Source organism: Thermobia domestica, chromosome 3 (assembly GCF_964235325.1).
Source record: "Thermobia domestica chromosome 3, izTheDome1.hap1.1, whole genome shotgun sequence".
NCBI classification, from domain to species: domain Eukaryota; kingdom Metazoa; phylum Arthropoda; class Insecta; order Zygentoma; family Lepismatidae; genus Thermobia; species Thermobia domestica.
Genome location: NC_137456.1, coordinates 68,002,942 through 68,015,970, shown reverse-complemented (window position 1 = coordinate 68,015,970; position 13,029 = coordinate 68,002,942). Strand labels below are relative to the sequence as shown.

Sequence of the window (13,029 nt, the reverse complement as noted above, 5' to 3'; positions counted from 1 at the left end):
TGAATACTTATAAAATAGGGTGTGAAGTAAAGATGAGAAATGTAATCGAACCAAGAGAACCTCGTACCAGGCGAGAGCAAACTAATGCTGAGCCCAGGGTAGGTCATCAGACGTCCTCTTTACCCCTGACATGTCATCTCTTCAGAGACTTGAAAATACCAGTTAATAAACCCTCCAATATGAAACTCGGCTTCACCTGACCATAGGATATTACCGAAAAAATCGAACCAATCTTCATAACAAGCAAGCATTACCTCTCCATACTCCAACCGATGATCACAATCTTTCTGCAAAAATTCCTGGCAGTAATGTGTTTCCATGGATGAAAATTCAACTTTTCCTTCAGACAGTTTGGATTCTGTGTCGGGTATAAACCACTTTTGCGATATGCCTATCTTTGTGATTTCTTTGATTGAACACCTGAACCACTTGCACGTTTTCTTTCGTCCTGGATACTGAGGTACGACGACGTCTCCTAATATCTGCTACACAATCTGTGTCCATTGGTTTCGAATGGCAAGTCATTATAGTCTTCGTATTTAGCGAGGTACAGGGTTCTTCCACAGGCCCGTATCCAGGAAGGTCTAGAGTCCTCCCCCCCCTAAATTTTGGCTGCCCCTAAAATTTTCACGGTAGACTGGCAAATGAACTATAATATGGTTGCATCGTGCTCCACATAACTTCATCCGCCCCCCGCCCCCCTCCATTTTTGGACTGGCTACAGGCCTGTTCTTCCACACTTCGCCACCATATCTGTACTTGTACCAGAATGCCAACTGAACCGCTCATGGAGTTAGAGGATGCGTCATGATTTGCCGCTAATACCTGCAATGACATAAATGAGATATCGTGTAATAAATTTTACTATTGTAAGGCTCAAAACACTATAAATTTCATGAAAATTTGATAAGTATCAATAAAGTTATAAACAATTTTCATACATGACGGGGTAACACGGTTGAAGCTGCTGAAAGTCCTGGAATTTAGTTCCTATTCGGATCTAGGTCAAAACCCCCACAGCCAAAACCCCCACACTCAAGAAATGTCAAAACGCCCACACAAACGGTCATAACCCCCACACAAATGGACAAATCTCCCAAACGCACGAACGGTCAAAACCCCCATAGCCAAAACCCCCACACTCAAGAAATGTCAAAACGCCCACACGATCGGTCATAATCCCCACACAAATGGACAAATCTCTCAAACGCACGAATGGTCAAAACCCCCACAGCCAAAACCCCCACACTCAAGAAATGTCAAAACGCCCACACAATCGGTCATAACCCCCACACAAATGGACAAAACAGCCACATATAGCAACGGTCATAGTCCCCACACAAATGGACAAAACTCCCATACAAATGGTCAAAATTCCCACATGCAGAAATTGTCCAACTGCCACACAAATGGACAAAAACCCCACAAAATCGGACAAATCCCCCACACTCTGAAATGATCGTCATTTCACGTCTTTGTTGCGGTTCTTTATGACGCCCAAGAAGAATAGTTGCAACATCAGTTTAAGTGGAATAAAAAATGTTATTAAAAAGTACAAGGGCAAGACATGCAACCAGGATCATTTCAGAGTGTGGGAGATTTGTCCGATTGTGTGGGGGTTTTGTCCATTTGTGTGGCAGTTGTGACTATTTCTGCATTTGGGAGTTTTGTCCATTTGTGTGGGGGTTTTGTCCATTTATGTGGGGATTGTGACCGTTGCTATATGTGGCTGTTTTGTCCATTTGTGTGGGAGTTATGACCGTTGGAGGTTATTACCGACTACCAGTGTGGGGGTTTTGGCTGTGGGGTTTATGACCGTTCGTGTATTTGGGAGATTTGTCCATTTGTGTGGGGGTTATGACCGATCGTGTGGGCGTTTTGACATTTCTTGAGTGTGGGGGTTTTGGCTGTGGGGGTTTTGACCGTTCGTGCGTTTGGGAGATTTGTCCATTTGTGTGGGGGCTATGACCGTTTGTATGGGCGTTTTGACATTTCTTGAGTGTGGGGGTTTTGGCTGTGGGGGTTTTAACAGGTTCCCTCCTAATCAATAGAGAGTTAATTCCTTCCCACCCTGTACATGAATTAGGGTTTTCTTTTCACACACTTATACACATAACTTTCAGTATCTTAAAACTTGCATTTGTCACTTACTATGTTTTCCTTCCAAGCCTTTTATTTGTGAAATGTAAAAGCGTTCTCTTATTTAAAGTACGTCATATGGTAACCCTAACTGCGACACTGCATAGTATCCGCACCTAGTCCGCAGCACTTTTATGCTGAAAGTTGGCTACTGTTTAAAGATAATCTCGGAGGTGGATGACAATAGCAGATAGGACATTATAAGATGTCATGTCAAACGTACGAAACTATGCGTCTAGAAGCAATTTCAAATAAACTATATGAGTAAAGCACCTAGAATATATGAATCATTGTCAAAATGGTACTGGTCTTCGTGCTTTCAGAAAACAGTGATATCAACTCCTGGTTATTCCAATTGTTTTTGTATTATTTATAAGTAGAAATGTTGAATGTTCAGTTTTCGCTAGATCACGCCACTGTTCCAATCTCTCGTTTGGTAAAACTCTCTGTGATTGAGATTTCAACTACAATGTAAACTATTTAGTTATTTACGTGTTAAACTAGAACCTAAGATAAAATTGAACTAAATATATTAAATCCAATAATATTGATAAAATTAGTAGTGATATGCAAGGGCGTCCATCAGGGGGGCAAGGTGGGGCGCTCACCCCGCTAGAGGAAATCGTACTTCGGAATATCGAAACCCAATTGATTTTTTTACATTAGCTACAGCAAAATTTGAACCTATATTTGAAATGTCGCGTATACTTGCCCCTCTCTCCTTGGAAACCGCAATATGGGCGCCCTTGGTGATATGTACAAATCATATACATAAATATATATTTATACAGAATAGGGGGAGGAATTCGTAAAATGTATGCGGTGAAATACATATACTAACTTCTTTTTTATCTCAAAGATCTTTATACGGTTCATATCTTAAATATTTGAGTTTATTTTATACTTTTTAGAGGAACATATTCACACATATTCATTCGTTTACATTGTAAGCAAGCACTATGTAACATGGCTAAACACGGTATGTCTTAATTGTTCCGTATATTACGAATTCCTTTTTCTTATTGTTTTTCAGCTTTCCTCCCATGCACTCTTAAAGGATAACAATCACGTATTGCCGGCGTTCTTAATATATTTATCTTTTGCTTTTTTTGCCAAGGAAATTTTACCTTAAGGTTATGTACTATACATGTCCACAGTCGTTACATAACGTGTTCCCAAGACATAAAAAGAATAATGTTAAAAACTGTATTTATAAAATATGTATATACTCTCTCTCTGTTTCTGACGTGTAGTTAATACAAAACTAATTATGATCTCACTTTTTTGTTCTTTTTTTATTTTTATTTTCCAAAATACAAAAACAAGAGGAGAAGAAGGGAAGAAAACATGTAGCCAATGGAAATGGTTAAAGTGGGACAAGCTTTTATATCCAAGACAGGAGAGGAGAAAGGGACGCTAAGAGGAAGCTCGGAATCTTGGTTTGCTGTTTGGATAGGTAAAGACTAAGAACTTTCACATCCGACACTCAGTACGATCTGTTACTTTGTGGGCTCTGGAACTACGTTCTTTGTGAACCGGCTGGTCCTCTCCTCTCGTAAAAGTGCTGCTGCATGTATATATACGTATATACACACACACAATAATAAAGGTAAGTTAGTGTTACTAATGACGTCAACTTGTAGCAGAAAAATTTTTCTTTCTTACAGCATTGAGAACTACATCCTTTTAAAATGCAATTGATAATAATAATAAAAAAAACTATTATTGTGTTCTCCAGAAGTAAGATAGCTTCACTATATAAAAGGTATGGGCCCACCGTACTAAACTTTTCCGCTCCAATTTCTGAAACTAATCATGTTATGTTGCAGTTATTACTGAACTATTTATTTATGGAATACTTCACAAAATTACATGGCGTTTGCTTAAAACTTCATCCAAAGAACATTCACATCCATCAAATGAACTACTCCTTATAATGCTTTTTCAAGGTAAATTAGTTACGTAATATTGTCAAGTTATGAATTATGAACAAATTTGTTTTAGCCGTTTTAAAGAAAATCGTTCTGGAAGAACTTACCTCTAATAGTAAACAATACATTGTGGATTTTTTCATGATTATTGAATTATACCATACTTTAAAAGACTGTTAATAAACATTTATGAAATGTGAACAAAATCATTAAAACCGTTTTTAAGATTTTTGTCTTTAAATTCCCGTGCAATAAACCACTCTTTATTCTTGAGAGTGGGAAGAAAATTCGAAAATGACCCATGGAGAATCTTATACAAATCTTAAGCTACGTTGAACGCACAACCTCTAAACGAGTGCACGTGCTTCGGAAGGAAAATGCAGACGTTTAAAAATTATTTTGTTTTTGACATGTAAAGTCCATGAAACGTGTTAATCTGTTAAAATTTCATACGCCATTCCCCCTCCTCCCCCATATCACCATACTTTTTCTCTCCTAGCATCGCTCAAAAGTATACATTCCTTTCTGGTTTTATTGTTCTCCTAACTAACTGATTAACTAGCGTATCTATTGTCTGTCTACTTCCACTGGTCCTAGGTTTGACTCCCGGTGGAGGTAGATATTTTTGTGTGTGTTGGTCCAGCTTCTTGAGACAATTGGGAAACTACATGTTTGATTTAAGATGAAGTGAACTCTGATCTAAGAAACTAGAATTAATATTCGATATCTGTCGATCTTGCTGATCACATATCAAGCTATTAACAATACGGCTACCCGGTCATGGGCTCCTGATGCAGCTTAAAGACAGGGCATTACATTTTTATGGGGTAACGTTGAATTCTGAAAGGAGGTAACAACGAGTTTCTTTTTAAATGCGTGTAGTTTGAGGCTTGTTTGTTTCTTTAAGTTTAGCGGTCCTTTTCAGCACTTCGGCTATATGAGATGTTGACCTAGAGTCAAGGCCGTAACCTGTGGGAGGCAGGAGAGGCACCTGCCCTCCCATTTAAGCTCCCTGATGCTTGAGGGGAGCTCATTTCAAGGGATAGTGTTAGTGTTACTACCCACACAGCACAAGTACGTCCACGGGATGTCCGAGACTGAGCCCGCAACGGACGACGGGACATCCCGGGATTATCCGAATGTGCTCCCGGGACATCCACAGGATTTCCGCGGGAGATCCAGATGTCCGCTAATATCCCGGGATACGGGATATTCAACGAGACCACGAAGGGATGTCTATTGGTTTTCCCTCGGACCTCCTGTCCCATCTGGGACGTCCCGTGGACATCTTACATGGGAATCCTTCAGGACGTCCCATGCAGGACGTCCATGGGATGTCTTCTCATTGTTCCGATAATCCCGGGAACCGAATGGGATGACTGGGATCAAAATGGGACATCCCAGGGACGTAGCGTACTATGTGAGTAATGATGTCAACTCCTAGTAGGATTTTTTTTTTTTTTTGTTTTTTTACAACTTTGAGAAGTGCATCCTTTTTAAATACAATTGGTAATAAAAATATTCTTGTGTTCTCCACTGCAGAAAGTAAAATAACTACATAAAATAATAAAGTAGTAAGGTACTTTCTTATTCTATATTACACGATACGAATATGAATGTATAAATAAAGCCTGGAATATAGTCACCACATCAGGAAAAAAATAGTCTTAAATGAAATGAAAATGTGATTTCGTCCCGTTTTAATAAAAAGTCTGGTATCAGGACCTCTACAAGGCTTTAAGTTATGTCAAATATAAGTCTAGTCCCATAGACTAGATTTGTAAACCATGGAATGGACCCACCATACTATTTTAGTAATGATATTATTTTATTATTATTATTATTATTATTATTATTATTATTATTATTATTATCACTGCCTCCTTATTATCTTAATAAAATATATTTCCTTAAAATTAAACATAATCTGAGACCTCATTCCGTAGCAATTTGCGTTAAAATTTCATTGAAGTTTGCAATAGTTGGTATTGTAGTTATAACTGGATTAGGTTGAGATGCGCAAATTTTGCGAAGACCGTTACAGAATGAGACCCTGGGTTCTACTTCAGTAAAACACCAACTGGTGTCCTAGAAGTAATAAAAAATATTTACTGAATTTTTTAATTCTATATAGCATATTTCATATTTTCTAGGGCCCAACTTGGTTTTTTTTTATCTACAGGACCCAAATATTAATGTTTTCCCTTTCAGAAAAAAATTTCGAAGTTACAGCGCTACCCAGAGTTTAATGTGATATCTAGTGTCGCCTACAAGACGAAAAAGAGCTCTTTTAATAGGAAAAGGTATTTCAATACTTTTCGAGACGAAACTTTGCTTTCAAAACACATTTTAGAGACAACATAGTTCCAAATATTGACCAAACTAGCAAAATCTGAGGCATCGCCATTCGTTCTATGCTCTCCCATAGAGAATTGAACCCAGCACTACAGTGACCAAAGGCGCACACTAGACCAATGGTGAGGCTTGTGTGGGGCTTAAGAGGCTTCATCCCGGCGAAATTAAAACACCGCTAATTTTACAGTAATTATGTGATATCTTCAAATAGATAAAAGATAATCGAAATGTGGAACAAGAGCGCCCTATACAATATCATTTTACATGAGACATCGTTATCACGACCCACTTATCTGCTTTCGATTTCTGGCCATTTTGAAAATCGGCATTTATTTTCGCGTTTCTAAACGGCTGGAAACGGAAAGCCACTAGGTGACTTGTGATAAAGGTACCTCACAGAAAATAATAATGACTAGGGCGCTCTTGTTCCGTATTTCAATTATCTTTTATCTATTTGAAGATATCACATAATTACTGTAAAATTAGCTGTATTTTAATTTCGCCGGGATGAGGCCTCTTAAGAGTTTTATAGCAAAATGCATTACCTTTAGTGGGAAGCGTCTCGATCATGTATACACGATGGACAATATTATATTGTCCTTGAATTTTGTACGAGTTTTCCCCAATATATTCAGTCTACCTATTCACTTCTTTTATCATACCAGTATATGGTATTTGTCACTAGCAGTATGGTTCTCAACCTAATTCCTATGCTCTTGCCAGCAACTCCTTATAATTTTTGGTTTCTAAGAAGCTTGTGTGGGACTTTTTAATATATCTATTGCGGAGATCTCATGATATCCATCTATTTCTATAATAGTAGAATCCATTTCTTGTGTATAGTGGATACAGTAACTTACCTAAAAGCGAATGGATTAGAACCAAATTAGATCAGTTCATTCATATTACAAGTATAAAATCCAATCCGTCATACCGTTTCAAAATGGAGGCCGCTTGAAAATTTTAAAACTTCATAACTCCCTTAATTTTGGGTTATATGATAGAAATATAAAGTGATTTCTAATTTAAAAAAAAAAAAAAAAAACTTGGACAGTTGTTAAAAAAGTTTTGAGAATTGAAATGAATTGATAATGTGGGTCACGAAGATTTAAACGAACATTGCCGCACTAGTGAAATCACACCATGCTCAGGTATCTCATCATTAGCTTTCAATTTTAATTGTATTTCAATATGCAGGTTTTGTTGCATTTGTATTTTTCCGGTATTTCAATATGAAGTTTTCATAGTTTCATATCGTATCTCTTTCATTTAAGTTGATTTTAAAACAACTTTGCACCTTTTGAGAATGTTTAGGAGACCTTTTTTTGTTGTTCTTAACAGTATGTAGCTATAAAAAATAAAAATATGCCTATCAGAACAACATTCAAAATAATATTTAACATATTTTTCGGTATTAGATTCTAATTATATTTGTCTCTTCCGCTTATCTTCGCGAATCCCATGAAACACTCTCGCGATCCTCCTATGGATAACGATCAACAGGTTGAGAAACCCTGCACTAGAGCATAACCCTGGAACGCCCTCGTGATTTCTTGGCTAAGCTTTTCCAAGGCAAACTGGGGTTAAATTCGCAATGGGAGCCTATGTAATTCATATTCCCCGCGAAAGATGTAAGTTGTCATCTCATGACCGATGAAGGAGGGGGGCCATAAGAACATAACTTACAAACTAGCATTCAAATGAGCGCAAACCTCAAGATTTTTTATTACAGAAATTAATTCCAAGAAACGTCAAGAGAGGCTACAACAAAAGTTGTACAAAATAAAAATAGAATTTTGTTTCTCTGATGCACAGAATAAATTTCTATTTAGGTACTTAAGTTATCTTGTAATAAACATGCTTCACAAATATATCGAACATTTTACAGAGAAAGCTAGATAAAATTGCCTCTGGGATTTTCAATCAGTTCCTGCTTACAAACTATAAGATACATTTTATAAAATATGTCAATCTCATCTTTGTAACTGTATAGAAGTGCATCTTTTCATATTTAAAGAAGCTACTATACTCTAATATTCACAGTTTTTTTTTTTTTTTTTTTTTTTTAGGTTTATTTAAATGGAATGAAGTACTCAATTTGAAGTCTCATGTATTTGATCTGTACGCTTCAGAAGGAGTATAAATAATGAAAAATGAATGATGGAAGAATTGTGTGAGGAAAAGGGAAGCCTCGGAGAAAACGCTGATACGATGTGTTGTCCATCACAAACTCATGGCCTGGGATCGAAGCAGTTATCTCGAGGAGTCGTCGCTCTACCACTGAGACACCATTTCCCCATAGTCCTACATTGTTTTTAAGTCTCGATAGATGACCTGTTTTTGTACCCGTTTCCTGTTTCTTCTGAATGTAATCATATATACGATTTTCTTAAATTTCCATGAAATAAGATATTGATGTTCTCGGAATGGTTGATAAGTGATCACAAGCCAATGCAATATGAAAATCTAAAACAACTGAAGCTGTAAATAACTCCAGTGGCTCAGTGATGGAGCACTTACATCTGGTGTGTGGGTCCCTGGCTCGATCCCTGTCTAAGTTTGTGGTAAACAACATACTGTCCGTGAGTTTTCTCGGGGTACTCTCGTTTCCTTCCACTAATTCTTCCATCATCATTCATTTCCCGCATAGCACAAGTACGTCCACGGGATGTCCGAGACTGAGCACGCAACGGACGACGGGACATCCCAGGATTATCCGAATGTGCTCCCGGGACATGCACAGGATTTCCGCGGGAGATCCACATGTTCGCTAATATCCCGGGATACGGGATATTCAACAGGACCACGAAGCGATGTCTATTGGTTTCCCCCCGGACCTCCTGTCCCATCTGGGACGCCCCGTGGACATCCTACATGGGAATCCTTCAGGACGTCCCATGCAGAACGTCCATTGGATGTCTTCTCATTGTCCCGATAATGCCCGGAACCGAATGGGATGATTGGGATCAAAATGGGACATCCCAGGGACGTAGTGTGTTAATCGTTTGTCTCCCTTAGCCTAACGTGTATAAACGTTCGACGTTAAAACTGAAAGATTTAGCTAATTTCATCTTAAATAATTCCAACATTCAAATACATTTAAAAGAATCGTGCTTATTTGAATCAATAGAATCATTTCAGGTATATACATCAAAGTCTTGGAGCGATTGAACCCTTTTCTTCCCTAAATGACGCTTCTAATGTCCAATAGTAATTAATTGCTCGAGCAAATATTGAATAATAAGAGGGGAAAAAACATTTACACAATTATGCATATAATGAATATCGAAATAAAATTATTCTAAGGATGTTTAGAGATTAACTAGATCCGTAATATCTTGAAGACAGAAAATAATTAACGACTACATTCATCCATCAGGCATTGATGAGTAAAACTTCATTATTTCGGATTTATAAGGGCATGCGGCGGAAGGGGATGGGGCGAGTATTGAAAAGATTCAGAAGGGAATTACTACATCGCAAATACAGCAAAGGAAGGAAGAAGAAATGCACGTGGAAAAGGAATCAGTAACACATAGGGAAACAGCACGAACAATTGTGGGAGAAACGAAAGGCTTTATTGATAAGGAAACGTGGAGGTAAAATAAAGAAGTTCAAGCAACTGTGAAGGAAAAAAAGAAGCAATACAAAAAGTGGCAGTACTCTATCAATAAGACCTGTAGGATTAAAAAGAAGCGGAGAAGAACACAAAGAAGACAGTTAGTGTAGCAAAAGGCAGCCGCGTTAGAGTTGTTATAAAGAGTTCTACAATAACTTGGAAACAAAAGAGAGAGAAAAGATGATTTACAAGCTTTTCAAGGTAAGAGAGAAAAGAAAAAAGAAAAATATTTTGCATGTGCACTGCATCAAGTTCGAAAATAACGAGGTTCTGACAAATGAAGATGTTGTGGAGGATTTGTTGAGTGACACGGAAGGACAGAATTAAGAATAAAAGTATTCGGAGAACAGTAAAGGCGAGACTAGTGGTAAAAAAAACTACAAGAAAGTAGACTGAGATGGTATGGGCATGAAACAAGATCTTCGGAATACGTTACTCACCACGTGGATGCTATGGAACTAGATGAGAAACCAGCGCGAGTTCGGCCAAAGAAAAAGTGGGAAGATTTTGTGAAGAACAATATGGTACAGTGGACATGACACAAGATAGAAACAGGTGGAGGACAGCGGCCGAAAAGCCGACCAAAGCTAGCTGGGGAAAAGACTTAGAAGAAGAAGAATATATGGATCTGAGAGCAAATTAGTATAGTTTGACATGTATTTTCAAAAACTATAAAGGCAATCAAGAAAGTTCTGTAGCTTTTCGTGGAGGTATGTGTTCAATTGGCCCTCACATCGTGAGTTAAATGCAAATGGAGATAAGGGGAAGGCCAGTTGTTCGTGTCGGTATATCCAACATACTACCTGGTTGTGCCAGTTCAGTTACACCGTGAACTTGCGTAAGGACAGATTGAACATGAGACCTTCACAGAGCGTCGTAAGGATGTGTATGCTGTACGAGTTCAAACTGGGGTCAAACGCCACTGCCGTGATCGGAAGATATGCCAGACTTTTTGTGAGGGTGTCGTGACTACTTGGAAAGTGCATCGGTGGTTTAACAAGCTTAAGGACGGTGACGAAACACTTGAAGACGCACCACGTGCCGGAAGATCAACACATGTACAAAATGAAGACAATTGAGGTGAACAGTAGCCATACATGTGAGAAACTGGGACTACAATTCAGTGTGATAGAAGAAACCATTCAGCAGCACCTCCATCAACTTAGGAAGCGCTAAAAGTTGAGTCGATGGTTTCCACATGATTTTACTCTGGGTCATAAGGCAACGCGAGCAAACACGTGCGTTTCTTTGCTGTCTCGTCTGAGGAATGAGCCATTCCTGGACAGCGTGTTGACATGTGATGAAAAGTGGGTCCTGTGTGAAACTCCACGACGCCGTCATCATTGATTAGCATCCCATGAACCGGTTCCAAAACAGCCGAAACCAGCACTGCACCAGAAGAAGGCCTTCCTGTGTGTTTGGTGGACTGCTCGCGTCTTCGTGCATCGGAAACTGCTACCAGCTGGTCAACGCATCAATGCAACTGTGTATTGTCAGCAGTTGAACTGTGTTCAACAAAAACTCAAAACTCTGGAGCCAGCATTTCTGAACCGCAGAGGGCCCTCCTATTATAGAACAACGCTAAACCCCAGATGGCTAGGATGACCGAGGACACAATTCTACGCCTTGGATGGGAAACACTATCACATCCGCCGTACTTCCCTAACATTGCACCGTCCGATTATCACCTGTTCCATTCCTTGGACAATCACCTTAGAGAAGACCAGTTCAAATTCCAAGTAGAGGTGCAAAATGATATCTTCGCTTCACGGCCCACCAGGTTCTACCGCGATGAAATCCATGGCCTTCCTGAACGTTGGCAGAAGGTTGTCGATGCTGATGGGGACTATGTTTGATCTTTTAGGTACGTCTTAGGTGGCATCGATGTTCGAAGGTGGTGGGTGAAAAAACGACAGAACTTTCTTGGTTACCTTTATAACACCCTTCAAAAATCCATTTGGAGCAACTACCTTCTTGTCATCCACTGTGGGTGGCCATGGCCTCGCCATACCTAAACATGGCCCATGGTTTAGAATAAAATGAACAATGATTCACCCGACCATATTCTACATTTCCAGTCATTAACAATCCATGTTATATGTTCGATTGGCGTCGTGCTAGAGCGTTATGATCTCTTATCATCTTTTTCGACCATGGAATTTAACCTTGTATTTCCATGTCATGTAACTTGCGGCAGACTGTGATTCAGCTGTGGAAAGCGCTGCTTGAGTTTCTTCGTAACTTGTGCTACAGTCGCACAAAGGTTCGGGGTGACAATCCGGTTAAGCTCGACGGTATCTGTTATTGAGGACTTTCTTCCGACCAGTGTTCCTCTTCGTCGATGTGAATTTGCCATCAGTTTTGTGGACTCTTATCAACTTGGACACTGTATTTCTTGACACACTAGACACACTTGCTCCTCTCGTCACGCTTAACCACAAAACTGTGCGTAAACATTTTGTCCTCTTTGGACGTCTGCTCAGCTCTCTGCACACTGTCGTTCTACTGTTATTAAATGATGTATTAGTACGAAGTTGTCCTAACACACATTACCCGGTGCTTTGGTCTCTTGCTGGCGGTTGCCAACCCAGACACCTGGACACCTGACGTGTTTCCAACTCAAACAGTTTCCATTAAATTGATACGGATCTCTACATCCTACCTAGGCATATCTAGTTAATAAATGTTACTCTACTGATACGTTAATATGGATTTTTTAAAAAGTTCTTAACCAATGTACAGCTTGCTAATATCTAGTATATATAATTCATAATATGTTAAACCAGTGATAGTCAAATTGCAGCCCACGGTCCGAATGCGACTCGCGAATACAAATATATGATTTATTCACTTTCTAACCCGTTCCGGAACAGATGTGTAGCGGGCCATCATAGTACACAGGAATCAAGATTCGACTTGGTTTGTCAACTCCATTCCTCAATGCCAGGCCGTTGGTACGGAGCCGATTTTATTTTTTAAAAATGT

General features: G+C 39.0%; 1 protein-coding gene across 1 annotated transcript in view; it reads left to right on the top strand.

Annotated features, from left to right (window-relative positions):
* Positions 1-3,590: 3,590 nt before the first annotated feature.
* The window catches only part of LOC145680470 (uncharacterized), a 103,321-nt gene continuing 93,882 nt past the window's right edge, over positions 3,591-13,029 (top strand). Inside the window, exon 1 of the mRNA XM_081751038.1 lies at positions 3,591-3,748. The gene's annotated coding sequence lies outside the window, so the exon portion shown is untranslated. The remainder of the gene's footprint in view (positions 3,749-13,029) is intronic.